Source organism: Balaenoptera acutorostrata, chromosome 3, assembly GCF_949987535.1.
Source record: "Balaenoptera acutorostrata chromosome 3, mBalAcu1.1, whole genome shotgun sequence".
NCBI classification, from domain to species: Eukaryota; Metazoa; Chordata; class Mammalia; order Artiodactyla; family Balaenopteridae; genus Balaenoptera; species Balaenoptera acutorostrata.
The window spans coordinates 148128323-148145089 of record NC_080066.1 but is presented as its reverse complement, the minus strand read 5'-3'; the positions used below and the strand labels follow the sequence as shown (position 1 = coordinate 148145089).

Genomic DNA, 16767 nt, shown 5'->3' with positions numbered 1-16767 from the left:
TGCATGGGAGGCCTTCTGGGGGAGTGATGGTGATTTGTTAAACGCATTGCCCCTGAACTGGGGATTCTTAACCCTGGGCTGAAGGGGATGTGAGCTTCAGGAAGACTGTGAACCCCCAAACTGCATGGAAATTATATTGTGTATTCATCTAAGTATGTTTTTCTGAGAAGGGAGTTTAGCTTTTTTCACTTTCACAAAAGGACGAGTGACTACAACAATAAAGGTTAAGAGCCACTGCACTACAGTGTTAGGGACCTAATGTGTTCCCCTTCTGTTTGCATTATTAAAGAGTACACTTAGGACAATTCTGAGCTGATGGGCCGAATCACTCATGGGGGAATTTCAGACGTCATTAAGAGAAGTATGTGGATGGAGCAAGTAGGAGCCTCTTTCATGTTCCTTAAATCCCATGGGGGAGAGATGACCTTTTATGGCATCTGTACATGAAGCCCAACCTTGCTTTATGAAAGATTTGCATGCATTGCTAGCTCCTCTGAAAATTCTACATGGAGGTAACTTCCCACTTTAAGGTACTATTGCAGAAGAGTATCATGGAAAGTAAGCGAAGTTATGACTTATTTCATGGGCCTCGGATGAAAGGGGCAATTGAGTACAGAGGATTCTCTTCCTTGGTGATTTTTTGTTCTAGCTAATTCTCTCCATGGGGCAGTCTGATGAGGTTGGATCTGTGGCAGTTCTGTGTAGCCCAGAAGGGGATCCCTGGTGTTGAGCAGGGCTCCCTGAGGCTCCATAGGGCAGCAGAGATTTCTCCTGCTCTCTGTTGCCTGTGCACCTGGCTCTTCCTTTTCCATGTGGCTGAAATGCGTGTAGTAGCCAGACCCCTGCTGTGCCTTTACGCTGCGTGCTGAGGGAGGCTTGTTCTCTGCCAGGAAGACAATCTCCTGTGTTCGGCTGTAGCCTCCTCTGCCACTTTGGGCTCTCCAGGAACAACTGTTCTGCCTTGTCCTTATCACAAAAGGCAGAATTTGGACTAAAGATGCCAGCTTTCTCCCAACCTGCTGTCTCCCATACTGAGAATGAATAGCTGGCAACTGGAGTGAGCCCTGAGCTGTTCATCGCCAGTGGAAAGCTTGAGTAGTTCATGATGTCAGCAGTGTCTTGAGAGAAGAGGGGGATTGAACGTTTACGCTTCTCCCGATTTTCCTCTACCAGCTTCCTACTGTGCATTATATTTGGGCCCTCCTCCCCTTTCTACTTGTCTCCTCACTAAACGTGGCTTCTTTCTTTTTAAAAAATTCTAAGTGAGATTTCTGCTTTACTTTTATAGTAACATTTATTAGATTTAAGGTCTATATCCAGAAAAGTGTAATGAAAAGAAAAAAAAGATAGAAAAAGAAAATCCCATCTCAAGATTATCTCTGTTGCTTGTATGTTTTTTAAATGTTTTACATCAATACAGTACTTCTCTTTCCTGGTCTCTAGTCACTATCTCCAAAGGTAACTACAGTGAACAGTTTCTTATGTATCTGTCCAGAACATAACTTAATGCGTGTAACTCGTGTAAAGAATGTATATCCTTAAAAGAATTTAGACTAAAGGAACCACATAATAATACCACTGTGCTCAGCTTCTTTTTTCAATTAATAATATGTCTTGGAGCTTTTTTCATATAAACACTTGCAAATCTAGCACATTCTGTTAATGGCTACATGGTATTCCATTCATATCATGTACCCAACAACCAGACTTCTTGTTTCCTGTTTGGGCCATTATAAACTATGCTTCACTGACCCTGGTCACACATCTATCTTGGCCTACCTTTGCAGAAATGTCTAGGTAATTGCTGCATCAAACAAAGAGTGTATGTTTTTACATTTTTTATAAAAATTGTCAAATTTTCCCACGACCACAAAAGGCTGCACTGATTTACAAACTTACCAACTATGCATGAGACTACATGCATCTCCAGACCGTCATGAACACTTAAACTGTTGCAAGTCTTATGGGGGAAAAATACCTTCTTGTTTTGATTACTTCTTCATTTATGGGTGAGGTTATGTGGTTTCTTTGGTAACCTATAGTTTTCAAAGCCCATGTGGGAGAAAAGTCATCTAGTAAAGCTGATTGGCAATCTTGACTGATTCCTTTTTTGGAATAAAAGGAGGAGCACAGTGCTGTGGAGACCAGGATGTTTTTACCTGTTTCTTTCAACTTTTCTAAGGTTTTATGGATATGAGACAGAAAACGGGTATGAAATATTCTTGAGGTCCTGTTCTTCACATCCACTAGTGTTTGGGGATTAAAGTGCAGATCTTTACTGTTTGAATTTTCTCAGTGCAAGTTGGTGTGGGGAAAAAGAGACAGCCCTTTGTCTTTTCCATGCAGGATTAATTATGCCGAGTTGCAATGGATGATTTGTCTCCTAAACACAGCTGCCTAGAAACCCCAACCCAGATCTTGGGACAATTCTGAATTGCCTGGGAGGACAAGCCTGGAACAGGAGAGATGATCTATCTATTTCAGGGATACTTAAAGTCTAGGGAAAGATTTTAGGGAATTTGTGAACCCCTTGTAATTGCAGGTAAAATCATGTGTGCTTGTGTATCTGAGTGAGCACACGTGGCATTTTTTTCTAGGGACAAGGAGAGCTTTTACCAGGTTCTCGTAGAGACCCTTGAACCCCAAGAGGATGAGTCACTCAGTGTGCTAAAGATTCTTGATTTAGAGCCTGTTGTGGTTCCTTAGCAGGCTTCTAAGTAACTTCCAGCTTGTAGTAGCTTGGGCACATGTGTGAATTCTGGGCCTATTCAAGTGACCCAGTGGCTCCCTAGAAACAAATATATCTCCGTGGAACAATAAGGGGGGCTCACGTTGACTATCTTTTCCTTCCTAGCTTACCTTATGGGTGGTCCCATGCTGGAATGGTTTCCCTGCCCTACCCCAAGCCTAAGCTGTGTCCCTCCACTTTAGCAGGTAGCCCATAGGAGTGTGAACAGGTTCATATTTGTCCTACTACTGCCCTGAAATAAGCTGACTAGAGGGCTGGCTGGTAGAATAAAGTGTCAGCTCTAGAAGGGACTTCAGTTATCATCTGATCTGACTTCCTATTGTACAGATTGTAAAGGGAGGCAGAAGAGCTCGATGGTTTAGAGTGTAGGATCTGAAGTACATCCTGGGTACGGAGCCAGGCAGTATACCTTAATAGCCATGTGATCTTGAGCATGTTACTTCACCTCTCAGTCCCTCATAATAATAAATAATAGCTAACATTTATTAAGCATTACATGCTGGGGATAATGACAGTTATATGAATAATTCCTTATTTAATCCTATGACAACCTTATGAAATAGATTCTATTATTCCTATTCTAATGATAAGGAAGTCAAGGTACAGAGGTGAAATAACATGCATATATGTGTATTATATCCTCCCCTGTATGTTCTAGTTTTCTTTCATCTATGCCTCCTTGAAATAAAACTTTGTCAGAATTCCTCTCAAATTTTTTTAATACAGGCCTGTCCAACTCTAGAGTCTGAGGCCTTTAGAGTTTCTGCCTCCCTTTTCACTGTCTTCTGGCCCAGCCCCAGTCTTCATGCTGACTTCCCGTGTTTCTTGCTCTCCTAACCCTGGAAACCTACACATGCTCTTAATTTTCCTTTTGTAAAGCTTTAGAACAGAGGTTGTAAACTAGTTGCGCATAGGTCATATTCAACCTACGGAGATATTTTGCTTGGCCTACATGATGTAACAGTGTTTAGAAAATTACACAGAAAAAAATCACAGTTTCTAACATCTCTTGAAAAAGTCAAAAAATCTGATGTCATTGGACCTTTATTCTCACATGGCAACAGTCAGCCGAAGTTGAATCATGGGTTCCTCTTTAAACCTTTGGGATGTGTTACAGGTTCCACCACTCCTTGATGTCTTAATCCAGGTGTGCTTCTCTCATTTATGTTACTTCCCTGGTCATGTAGTCTTTGGAGTTTGAGGGTCTGCTTTGGGGATTTTAGTGGAAATGAGGGGGCCATAGCTGGGGAACTTGAGTATAAGTGACTGGATAAGAGAAAACTTCACATATACAAGTATACATTGCAAGTTTGGGCGAGGTTTGGTTTATTTCATTTAGATTATTTCTGCCGATGTCTTTTCGCAACCATCCTCTCCTTTATCACTGCCAACATCCCAGTTATGATGTCTTGCTTGGACTATTGCAGTGGCCTCTGAACAGTTTTCAAAACTGAACTCCTTGAACATCCAAAGTGTTCAGGGAAAGTGAAGTTTTCCCTGCTGTTACTCTCCTTGTCTCACCGTTTTCGTTGCCTGTTTTAGCTGTCTGCTCACTCACCACCTCTCTCCCTTCTCGTATCTTTAGTTTGTCAGTTTTTGTCAGGAACCGTTAGTTCTGTGACAGGTAACAATGTCTTGCTTTGACAAGGATAATAAAGAGAGTGGTTCTTTCCCACTCAATAATAAAACTAGGGCAAGCCAGGAATTCCTGTAAAGACTTACCTTATAAGCTGGTGCTTTTACGTGTTGTGTAAATGACACATTTGATAATGGGTAATGAGTTCAAATTCCTGCTATCAGAAAGGAATTGCTCTTAGTAACTCACCTGGCTTTGGGGCCTAAATGTTCTCTCGGCCTGTGCCAATCCTACTTCTGTAGAGACCAAATTAAGTGTAACTCCTTGCCTTCTGAACAGCTAGGCAAACTCTGCCACATTGCATTTGCGGGCTGCTCATACCATTATGGGAAAATAGAGCCCAAGTGTTCAACTTCAAAGGCCCGAAAAGGCATTTATACTCTGCTTTCTCACTCTCCTCTCCCACTCACCCACCTTTACTGTTTATATGTATATATCCAATACTCAGGCAAATGTCCCATCTATTGAAGACTGTAATAAAGGCTTGTTTTTTTTCCCCTAAAACTGTATACCTTTAAGTTCTGTATTTTTATTAATGTCGCCATCACTCTTGTACTCATCCTGGCTAAAATCCTAGAGTCCCATTTGACTCTTCTGTTTCTCCCTCCCTCTGCCATGACCAGCCTTGCTCTGTGTTAGTGCCTGGCCACTATTTTCAGTTCTTAAAGCCCCTGCCCTATTTCAGGTCCATATCACTGTTTCCATAAGGTGTTGACTACACTGGCTTCTTAACCTGCCTCTTGCTTCTGGCACATAGCACATGTCCTTAAACATCACTTTTGCCATTCCCCTACCCAGGAGCTTTAGTGGCTGCTTTTTATCTTTGTTCATGGCCATATCCCCAGAACCAATTATGCGGGATGCTCCAAGAAAATGGGTTTTTTTTGGAATGAATGTATGACCTAGTTTACTGGATGAAATAAAAACTCGTTACGCAAGCAGTCAACCCCTTCACTGGTACCAGTGTCCCTTCTCCCCTTGTAACTCCTCCTCTACATACAAACACACATAGAGGAGAATTTCTCCCTTTTTCTTGATTTTTCTTTTCCTATTCAAATCCTAGTTACCCTTCAAGGTCCAAGATCAAATGGAAGCCCATCAGTGCAGACGTCCTTGCTGTGTCTCCCTGTTACATATTCTTAAAGCTTACTTTTCTTGCTGTGTCCCCAGCATCTAGCCCAGTTTTGGCACAGAGTACATGCTGAATGAATGAAGCTTTCCCTCACTTCTAGCAGAAGGGATCGCTCTCTCCAGAGCCTCTGTAAAGTATAATGCTTATGGCCTGTGGCATTCATGTTGCATGTCTCAGTCACCACTTTTGCCATCATTGATTATCTTTACTGTGACTATGTTTTATCTCCAGACAGACCAGTATTATGTCTGTTATTTCCTTCCAGTGCTCAGGAATTACTTCTCAGGAAGGAAGCACTTGTCCTAATCTGTACTATTAATTCTTATGTTTTTCTGTGGATTTTTAAGGAGCCATGTTTTATTTATTTTTAATCTCTATTGCCTAGCACAGTGCTTAGAATGTTACGGACCCTCAGTAAATATTGAATGAGTACAGTGTTACACTCATCCCAAAATAGTACGTATTCTCAAAGCTAGCTTTCTCTAATGTTTTCATTAACTCCCTGAGTGTGATGGCATGGATCAAAATGTCATCTGCAGGGAGTAAATCCTTAGAGGAGGTTGTAAGGGTTCTTCTGGGGCTTTCGACACCTGTCAACTAGTGATGTATGGAAGTCAAGGATTCTGGCAAACTTGCTTTCTGGCTTTTGGGCCACAAGGTGGAGCTCTAGAATCAGCTTTGTCCACTAGAAGATACCAGGGCCCCAGTATGCTAACCCAGTGATCCTCAGACTTTAGAGGGCATCAGAATCACCTGGGGAGGTTGTTAACATGCTGCTTCCTGAAGCACAGACCCAGAGATTGAACTGTTGATCTGGGGCAGAACCTGTGAATCTGCCATTTTTTAATACATACCCCAGGTGATCTGGCAACTTTGCTTATCCTTCAAGGTGGAAGCTGTGATTATTCAGAGGTCTGCTGAATTTGCTGCTGTGTTCATTTGGACCCAGGGTCTTTGGGCTTCAGGCCAGAGCTTCCCTGTGTCCATTCATTCTCACCAGTGTGCCTTTTTATAGCAAGAGACTTAGCTTCAGACCAGAGCATCTGGGGAAGGCCTGGTGAATGGATGGGAGTTGTGGAAGCATGTTCCAGTTCATATCCTCCCTTTAATTCTCCCCAACTCTTGTTATTTAGGAGGAGGTGATATCAAATTCCTAAATCAAGTACACTTTATTTTAAAATCAAATCTTGACTTTTTTTTCTTTTTAAAAAGCTTTTTATATTAAAAAATTCACATACACATATATATATATGTAGAATTGTAAAATAAACTCCATTATACCTAGCACCCAGCTTCAATTAACCCATTGACAATCTTATTTCATTTATTCTTCCTCTGTGACCTCCCTTCCCAATTATTTTGGATCCATTTCCATGTAGCATTATATCATTTCTTCTGTAAATACTTTAGTATGTATCTCTGAAAGATATTCTTTTTTAAAAATTGAGATAAAATTTACATAACATAAAATTAACTATTTTAAAGTGAAAACTTCAGTGGCATTTAATACATTCACAGTGTCGTGCAACTACCACCTCTGTCTAGTTCCAAAGCATTTTTATCATTCCAAAATAAAACCTATACCCATTAAGCAGTTACTCCCCCAGAATACTTCTCCCCTAGTTTCTGGCTACCACCAATCTGCTTTCTGTATCTATGGATTTACCTGTTACAGATATTTCATATATCATATAACCTTTTGTCTGGCCTTTTACTTAGAATAATGTTTTTGAGATTCACCCACATTGTAGCATGTATCAGTACAGAACTTCATTCCTTTTTATGGCTGCATAATTTTCTATTGTATGGATGTATATACCACATTTTGTTTATCCACCCATTGATGGACATTTGAGTTGTTTCCACCTTTTGGCTATTATGAATAGTGCTGCTCTTAAGATTCATGAATAAGTATTTGTTTGAGTACCTGTTTTCGGTTCTTTTGGGTCTATACTTGAGTGGAATTGCTGGATCATATGGTAATCCTGTGTTAAACTTTTTGAGGAACTGCCAGATTACTTTCCATGAAAAGATAATTCTTGGGCTTCCCTGGTGGCGCAGTGGTTAAGAATCCGCCTGCCAATGTGGGGGACACGGGTTTGAGCTGTGGTCTGGGAAGATCCCACATGCCGCAGAGCAACTAATTAAGCCCGTGCACCACAACTACTGAGCCTGGGCTCTAGAGCCTGTGAGCCACAACTCCTGAGCCTGCATGCCACAACTACCTGAAGCCTGCACGCCCTAGAGCCCGCATGCTATAACTACTGAAGCCCGCACGTTCTAGGGCCCACGTGCCGCAACTACTGAGCCTGTGTGCTGCAACTACTGAAGCCCACACACCTAGAGCCTGTGCTCCGCAACAAAGAGAAGCCACTGCAGTGAGAAGCCCAGGCACCGCAATGAAGAGTAGCCACTGCTCGCTGCAGCTGGAGAAAGCCCGCGTGCAGCAACGAAGACCCAATGCAGCCCAAAAATAAATAAATAAAATAAAATACATTGACTGACTTATTTATTTGGCTGTGCCGGGTCTTAGTTGCGGTGTGTGGGATCTTTAGTTGTGGCATGAGGGACTTTTAGTTGTGCCATGCAGGATCTTTTAGTTGGCAGCACACGGGATCTTTAGTTGCGGCATGCGAACTCTTAGTTGGGGCATGTGCGATCTAGTTTTCTGACCAGGGATCGAACCCAGGCCTCCTGCTCTGAGAGCGTGGAGTCTTAGCCACTGAACCACCAGGGAAGTCCCCATTGACTGACTTCTTAGCTTAGCTTTTTAAAATACAAGTAATGGGACTTCCCTGGTGGCGCAGTGGTTAAAGAATCCTCCTGCCAATGCGGGGGACACGGGTTCGGTCCGGGAAGATCCCACATGCCGCAGAGCAACTAAGCCCGTGTGCCACAACTACTGAGCCTGCACTCTAGAGCCCATGAGCCACAACTACTGAGCTTGCGTGCTGCAACTACTGAAGCCCGCGTGCCTACAGCCCGTGCTCCGCAACAAGAGAAGACGCTGCAATGAGAAGCCTGCACACCGCAAAGAAGAGTAGCCCCCGCTCGCCACACTAGAGAAAGCCCGCGCGCAGCAACAAAGACCCAGTGCAGCCAAAAATAAATAAAAATAAATTTAAATAAATAAAATACAAGTAATGCTGGTGAAGATGTGGAGAAACTGGATCACTCATACATTGCTGGTGGGAATGTAAAATAGTACAACCACTTTAGAAAATATTTTGGTAGTTCCTTTATAAATTAAAAATGAACTTATTATCTGACCCAGCAGTTGCAATCTTGGGCATTTATCCAAGAGAGAGGAAAACTTACTTTCATACAGAAACTTGAACATGAACGTTCATAGCTGCTTTATTCATAATAGCCAAAAGCTGGAAACTACCCATATGTTTTTCAATGGGTGAATAGTTTAAAAACAAAAAAAACTGTAGTACATTTATACCATAGAATACTACTCAGCAATAAAAAACAGTGTACTATTGATACATGCAACAATTTGGATAAACCTTAAGTGAATTACGCTACATGAAAAAGCCGATCTCAAAAGGATACATACTGCATGATTCCATTTATATAACATTCATGGGATAATATAATTATAGAGATGGAGAACAATTTAGTCATTGCCAGGTGTTAGGGTTAGAGGTAGAGGGGGTGGATGTGACTGTAAAAGGGTAGCACAAGGAAGTCTTGTGGTGATGGTACAGATAAGTATTGTGGTTACATGAAGTTATACAAGTGATAGAATTGCACAGAGCTACACACACACACACACACACACACACACACACACAAATGAGTGCATGTATAACTGACAAAATCTGAGGAAGCTCTATAGATTGTACCAATGTAAATTTCCTTGTTTTGATATCATACTGTAGTTATGCAAGGTGGTAACATTGGGAGAGTCTGGGTAAAGGGTTCAAAGAACCTTCTTGATTTTCTATGTATAGTATCACATCATCAGCAAACAATGACTGTTTTACTTTTTCCTTTCCAATTTGGGTTCCTTTTATTTCTTTTTCTTCTCTGATTGCTGTGGTTAGGACTTCAAAACTATGTTGAATAAAAGTGGCAAGACCGGGCATCCTTGTCTTGTCCCTGATCTTAGAGGAAACACTTCCAGCTTTTCACTGTTGAGTATGATGTTAGCTGGGGCTTTATCATATTTTTATGTTGAGATATGTTCCCTCTATGCCCACTTTCTGGAGAGTTTTTATCATAAATGGATGTTGAATTTTGTCAAAAGCTTTTTCTGCATCTCTATTGAGATGATCATATGATTTTTATTCTTTGCAAATTCTTTTTACAAGAAAATTTATTTGCAAATTCCTCTGAATCTATAATTATTTCAAAATAAAAAGTTAAATGCAAGTAACACATAATAACATTCTCCTTTTAAAACTGTCAGTAAGGCTAAAGTTCCTTCTGACTATCTCTTCCAGTCCTGGTTCCCTGCCCCCTCCTCTGGGGGTAATGAGTGTTAGGAGTTTGTAGTATATGCTTCCAGAACTTTTTCTTTGCTTTTATATGCTTATACATGTACCCATAGAAAATATATGATTTTTGTTTTCTATATGCATGTATGCTTTTCACACAAATGATGTACTACTATGCAGTTATTCTACAACTTGACTATTTCACCCATCAGTGTATGTTGGGGATTTATCTATATATTAACATATCCAGATTTATCTCGTTTCTTTTGCCAGTTAAGAACTTGAGTCAACTCTCTGACTCTCTCTGTTAAGAGTCAGCTTAGATTTTTCTTCTATGAAGTCTCTTGTGACTGCTCCCCCTCCTGTGTACCCAGTGGAGGGTAGATATTCTTCCTATGCCTCTCACAGCACATATTCCCCTTATTAGAACACTATTCATGTTATAGAAGGAAACTGTTGGTTTTCTTGTCCCTGATTAGTTCTTGAAAGTGTCTTTTCATCTTATTTCATCTTTAAACTCGTGTGCCTAGCATATTGTCTAGAATAGTTAGCAGGTATTCAATAAATGTTTATTCAGTAAAGGCATGCATGAATGAATATATGAGTTACTGAACTACAGGGAAGGGTATGAAGTGAATTACTTAGATGAATCCTTCTGGCCCTGATGCATTGTTATATGATGCTATTTTTTTTTTTGCTGGGTGAAATAATGCATCTCCACAGTGTATTCTGTGAAATCTTGTTGAACCAAGAAGCAGAAAACAACTTGTTGGCCCTATTTCTGCTGCTTATTTGTTGTATGGTTAAAGCCAAGTCACATAAGCATTCAGGACCTAGGTCTCCTCCAATTTGAGATGAGAATAATGTTACCTTCACTGTCCACCTTATAGGGTTAATGTAAGGATTAGGTGATACAATTTACACACAGACATCTTGGAAATTAATTTTTTTATACATCTTTTTTTAAAAATTTTATTTATTTATTTATTTTTGGCTGCATTGGGTCTTCGTTGCTGCGCATGGGCTTTCTCTAGTTGCGGCGAGCACGGGCTACTCTTCGTTGTGGTGTGCGGGCTTCTCATTGCAGTGGCTTCTCTTGTTGTGGAGCACAGGCTCTAGGCATTTGGGCTTCAGTACTTGTGGCTTGCGGGCTCTAGAGTGCAGGCTCAATAGTTGTGGCACACAGGCTTAGTTGCTCTGTGGCATGTGGAATCTTCCCGGACCAGGGCTCAAACCCGTGTCCCCTGCATTGGCAGGCAGATTCTTATCCACTGCGCCACCAGGGAAGTCCCTATACATCTTTATTGAAGTATAATTGCTTTACAATGTTGTGTTCGTTTCTGCTGTATAACAAAGTGAATCCAGCTATATGTATACATATATCCCCATATCCCCTCCCTCTTGCGTCTCCCTCCCACCCTCCCTATCTCACCCCTCTAGGTGGTCACAGAGCACTGAGCTGATCTCCCTGTGCTATGCAGCAGCTTCCCACTAGCTATCTATTTTACATTTGGCAGTGTATATATGTCAACGCTACTTTCTCACTACGTCCCAGCCTCCCCACCCCCCTCAAGTCTGTTCTCAACGTCTGCATTTATTCCTGCCCTACCACTAGGTTCATCAGTACCATTTTTCTAGATTCCATATATATGCGTTTAGCATACGGTATTTGTTTTTCTGTTTCTGACTTACTTGACTCTGTATGACAGACTCTAGGTCCATCCACCTCACTGCAAGTAACTCAATTTCGTTCCATTTTATGGCTGAGTAATATTTGGAAATTAAATTTAATAGAACTTGTTGCTTCTTCAGGGGTATCTATTGTGATTTGATTCCTTCATGAATTCTTCAGAGTTTGAACTTTTTATTTTGTGACCTTAGGTTTGACCCTTGTATTTTATCTGGTGTGAGTCACGTGTTTTAGATGGGGATGTCTTCATACACTCTTAATAATCTTGGCTTCATTTATCCATGAATTTGCCTACATATGGAAGACTTTCTAAGAACATTGCTAATGTTTCTGAATTCTACATTAAAAACTTTGTGTTTTGAATCAGTTTTTTATTACAGTAATACAACTTTGCCATTTGTTTATGGGTACTTGGGAAGTGGAATGGTGGATCTGCAGAAGGAAATCAAACTAGGTGTAGTTTCAGATCTAACCTGGTACTATGTCCAGTGCTAACCAAGGGAGGCCTGTTTAGTACTTTAAAACCTTTCAAAGGAGGGATATTATTTGCCTTCATTGAGAAAGATGGTGAGGGACACTGAAATTTTCAGAGTCCTTTGAAAATTTTTGTTTAACTATCATTATATGAATTTAAAACAATGATTTAATTTCAGATTTGCATCTACACCAGAATCCTGTGGGGCAGCATATTATTTGAAGTTTCAGTTAAGAAGCTCTTTAAATTCCCCACTGTCATACTTTTCTCAAATCTGTCTTCTGTGGTCCCTTAATTAAAGAGGGAGTATGTTTGAGATGACATTTTAGAATGATGTATTTTCTTCTGATTACAGAAGTTCATGTTCATTGTAGGACAACTTGGAAAATAAAATGAAAGGTATAAAAAAAATTACCTAAGTGCTATCGTCTAATTAACATACCTTCTTGTTGGTCTCAGTACATCCATCAATCCAAATGTTTATCACTATCTATTCTTAGATATAATTGGATAGGGCATGTATTCAAAGCCTATAGAATTCACTGTCCACCTTCTGAAACCTGATAAATTTTCTTTTTTTAGCTTGTAATTGAATTCCTAAAGTTTAACTATTAATTTTCCTTTTGAACTTTTATTTTGCAAATATCAGAAACTTGCTTTAAAATACAAGATATAATTATGATACCTGTTTACCTGTTAAAGTCTTCCTTCTTGTTGGCTGCTTATTAGCAGGTAGATAAATTTAACTCATTTGAAGGACGTGTGGTGGTGTCAGTGAGGAGGAGAAGACCTAAGTGGTCATTGGCAAATCATTTTACTTTCTGGGCCACAGTCCTTTGCCTGTGAAAGAAAACTTTGACTCAGATGATCTCCAAGCCTCCTGCTATTTCTCTGAATTTTATGTTGCTCTTCTGCTTGCCTCTCAAGATTAGATTTCGTGAGCAGACAAATGTCAGGAGCCAGGTGAACCTTTGTGGAGCCTGTTTTGTTTAATGTTCTAAGTCAGGTTTTTCAGATTGCTACTCATGATCCACTAGATCATGCAGCATCTACTTACTGAATGCCTATTATGTGTCTGGCACTGTTTAAGCACTTGGGATGCACAGGAAAAGACATAAAAGGTAATACTCTAGTGGAAAAGGACAAATAAGAAACAAAATAAGTACTTAAAAATATATGGTATGTAAGATGGTGATTCATGTAGTAGAGAAAACTAAGCAGGCAAGGGAGAGAGGGAGCATTGGGGAAGTTGCATTTTTGCATAGGGTATATCAGGAAAGGCTAATTGAGAAGGATATTTGAATAAAGAGGTAAGTGAACGAACCATGCTCATATCTGGGGAGGAATGTTCCCTCAGGATTTGCAAGTGCAAAAGCCCTAAAGCAGAAACATGTCTGACCTATTCTAGGAGCAGGAAGGAGGCATCATGTGGTTGAAGCAGAGTAAGGTAAGAAGAGTGCTAGGGGGCAGAGTCAGAGACATAGGGATTGAGGGGCTATCTAGGGCATTGTTGGCATTATAAAGAATTTGGGTTTGGGGGACTTCCTGGCGGTCCAGTGGTTAAGACTCCGTGCTTCCAATGCAGGGGGTGCGGGTTCCATCCCTGGTTGGGGAACTAAGATGCCACATGCCACGTGGCGCGGCCAGAAAGTTAAATGAGTAAGTAAGTAAGTGAGTGAGTAAGTAAGTAAGTAAATAAATAAATAAATAAATAAATAAATAAATGAATAAATAAAATTTAAAACCTTAAAAAGAAAAAAAAGAATTTGGGTTTTAATCTGGTTGAAATGGGAAGCCGCTGGCAGATTTTCAGCAAAGGAATGATGTGATCTTGACTCATGGATCAGCATGCCTCTGGCTGTCTTGTTCAGGATGAAATGAGGTATGGGCCAAGAGTGGAAGCAAGGAGATAAGATAGGAAGCTCTTTCAATAATCCATTGGGCCATGAAATTAATTTAGATGGTCACAAGTATTTATTAGATAGAAAATGGAAAATAGAAAATCATTGTATTGCACACAGCAGACAGTAAGTTGTTTAATGAATTTATGCTAAATAAATGTGAGTGTACTGGAATGCAGTATAAGATGTACTTACTACAAAGGTTTACTATAAACAAGTTTGAAAGCCATTATCCTGAGACATTTATATTATTGCCAACTAGAGGTGACTTTGGTTTTTGGACACATTCTCAGTAAGTGGCTCCTGTATGAAATAAGCCATCTTCCTATAATCGTGTCTCATCGGTCAGCACTTTGGCCTTCTCTCCCCTTTCCTTTGCATTCCTCTCTTCTCTTGTTTTCAACTGTTTGCGTAAGTGTTCTTGTAGAAGATACCAAATTGTAATTTTTGTTTTCAGACCCTCTTCTGCTTAGGATTTTTTCTAGACTTTGCCTCTTTCCCCTTTAACATTCCTCTAGCTTTGTGGCCTTGTACCCTGACAGTCAGCACACGCACCCAGTTTCTCCTCCTGCCATCAGGGACTGCCTGTTTATCTGCCTGTATTCCCAGCCACTCCTTCTGCACTGTTACTGTTGCTGTAGCAACTGCCATCTCAGTCTCCCCCTTCCCCTGGCTTTTTTCTTCCTCCTGCCAACCAGTATTCATTAAACTCTTCCTCTCCAGTTTTCTACACTGTGAGGTCAGGGCTGATGCTATGTAACATCTGTCAGATGGTAGGGCCAAGAATAGCTTAAGATAAAGATTAAATGGCTGCTTACAAAACCCCTCTCTATTTTTCACAGCTTAAAGTGGGGTTTTGAATAAGCAGGTCATCTGATGAACTGAGATGACTAAATGCTGAGTCCCTAATTCTGTAGAAAAGTCATGAGTGTCCTAGAACAAAACTGTTATGGCACTGCCTCTTAATTCATTTTGAGATCTTGCATAGGGTTGAGATCTTGGTTGGTTTTATGTGGCTTTTGGGATCCTCTGAGCCAAAGGCAAAAACGTGGACTGTATGTCACTTCAACTCTGGGTATGTCCCTGTTCTGGAAGGTGATGATTAGAGGCACTGCAATACGTACCATCCATGTTTGCTTCATGGAGGGACTAGATATGCCATTTGATTACCTGAAGATCTTTTTATCAGAAATTTAGTCTAGCACTTCTGCTGACCTCATTCAAACTTAAATTTCTGGATGTTCAAAAAGGGAAGGAAATTTTACCATGGACACTGAACCTGTATCTATATTTCAACCCAGAGAGGCTTGGCAATGGATCATGTTCTGAAGAAAATAAGTTTGTTTAGTCACAGATGACAGTGTGTCTTTCTCGGGCTTATTGTCCAATAGTTCTGGTTTCCTTTAGAGAAGTCTCAGTCTTGGAACTGAGGACTGTGTTAGAAAAAACAAAAGAGAAAGCCCAGGTTCTTCCCCTTCCAACTCACATAAAAGAAATGGTTAAGGAAAATGTGGCAGGGACTTCCCTGGTGGTCCCATGGTTAGGAGTCGGCGCTTTCACCGCCGTGGCCATGGGTTCAGTCCCTGGTCGGGGAAGTAAAATCCCACAAGTGCACGCAGGGCACAACCATTTGAAAAAAAAAAGGAAGATGTGGTATATATATGCAATGGAATACTACATAGCCATAAAAAAGAATGCAATAATGCCATTTGCAGCAACATGGATGGACCTACAGATTGTCATACTAAGCGAAGTAAGTCAGAAAGAGAAAGACATACCATATTGATATCACTTACATGTGGAATCTAAAATATGATACAAATGAACTTATTTATAAAACAGAAACACACTCACAGACATAGAAAACAAACTTACGGTTACCAAAGGAGAAAGGGGGTGGAGGAGGGATAAATTAGGAGTTTGGGATTAGCAGATACAAACTACTATATATACAATAGATAAACAACAAGGTCCTACTGTATAGCACAGGGGACTATATTCAATATCCTGTCATAAACCATAATGGAAAAGAATATGAAAAGAAAAAAAAATATATATATATATATAAAACTGAATCACTTTGCTGTACACCAGAAACTTACACAATGTTGTAAATCAACTATATTTCAATTAAAAGAAAAAAAAGAAAGAAAGAAAAAGGTTAAGTGATCACCAAGATCTTGAACACACTTGAAGATGTGGGCTGAGACTTTTTGAACTTTTTCACTTTTTACTTAATTCTAGTATCTTCTAGGATTTGTCATGTTCTCTGGGTTGTGTTACAGGAAGTACAGAATGCCCCTGTATTCCTTATAGGCCATCCTGTCCTAAAGCAGAAACTGGAGGGGAGAGATTTTCCCCTACCCGTGAGACATTGAATTTGCCTCTCTGGTTGTCTGATACCAGGTCTGATGCCTGTGATTTGGAGTAGCAGTGCCTTGACTCCAAGTGTTTCACAGGTGTTAGGAAACTTTCACATAGAAGCTCTGAGGAAATTCATGCCAGTGGGCTTTGGAAAATCTTGTTGGCACCGTCAATGAATTACTTAATCATGGATTTATGGAAATCTAGGTTCATGAAGCCAGATCTTGGAACGTTTACCAATGCTCTATCTTGTGCAGGACTTGATACTCCTAGTCACTTTTTCTGGAAACAGCCTTGGCTTGTTTCTCTTCTGTTCCAAGACTTTAGCCTTGGCCAAAGACTTTTTAAATTTTTCTTTTTATCCCACCAAAGCAA

General features: G+C 40.4%; 1 protein-coding gene across 3 annotated transcripts in view; it reads left to right on the top strand.

Annotated features, from left to right (window-relative positions):
• The window catches only part of DCAF5 (DDB1 and CUL4 associated factor 5), a 105471-nt gene that overhangs the window by 37281 nt on the left and 51423 nt on the right, over positions 1-16767 (top strand). The gene's annotated exons all lie outside the window — the stretch shown is intronic.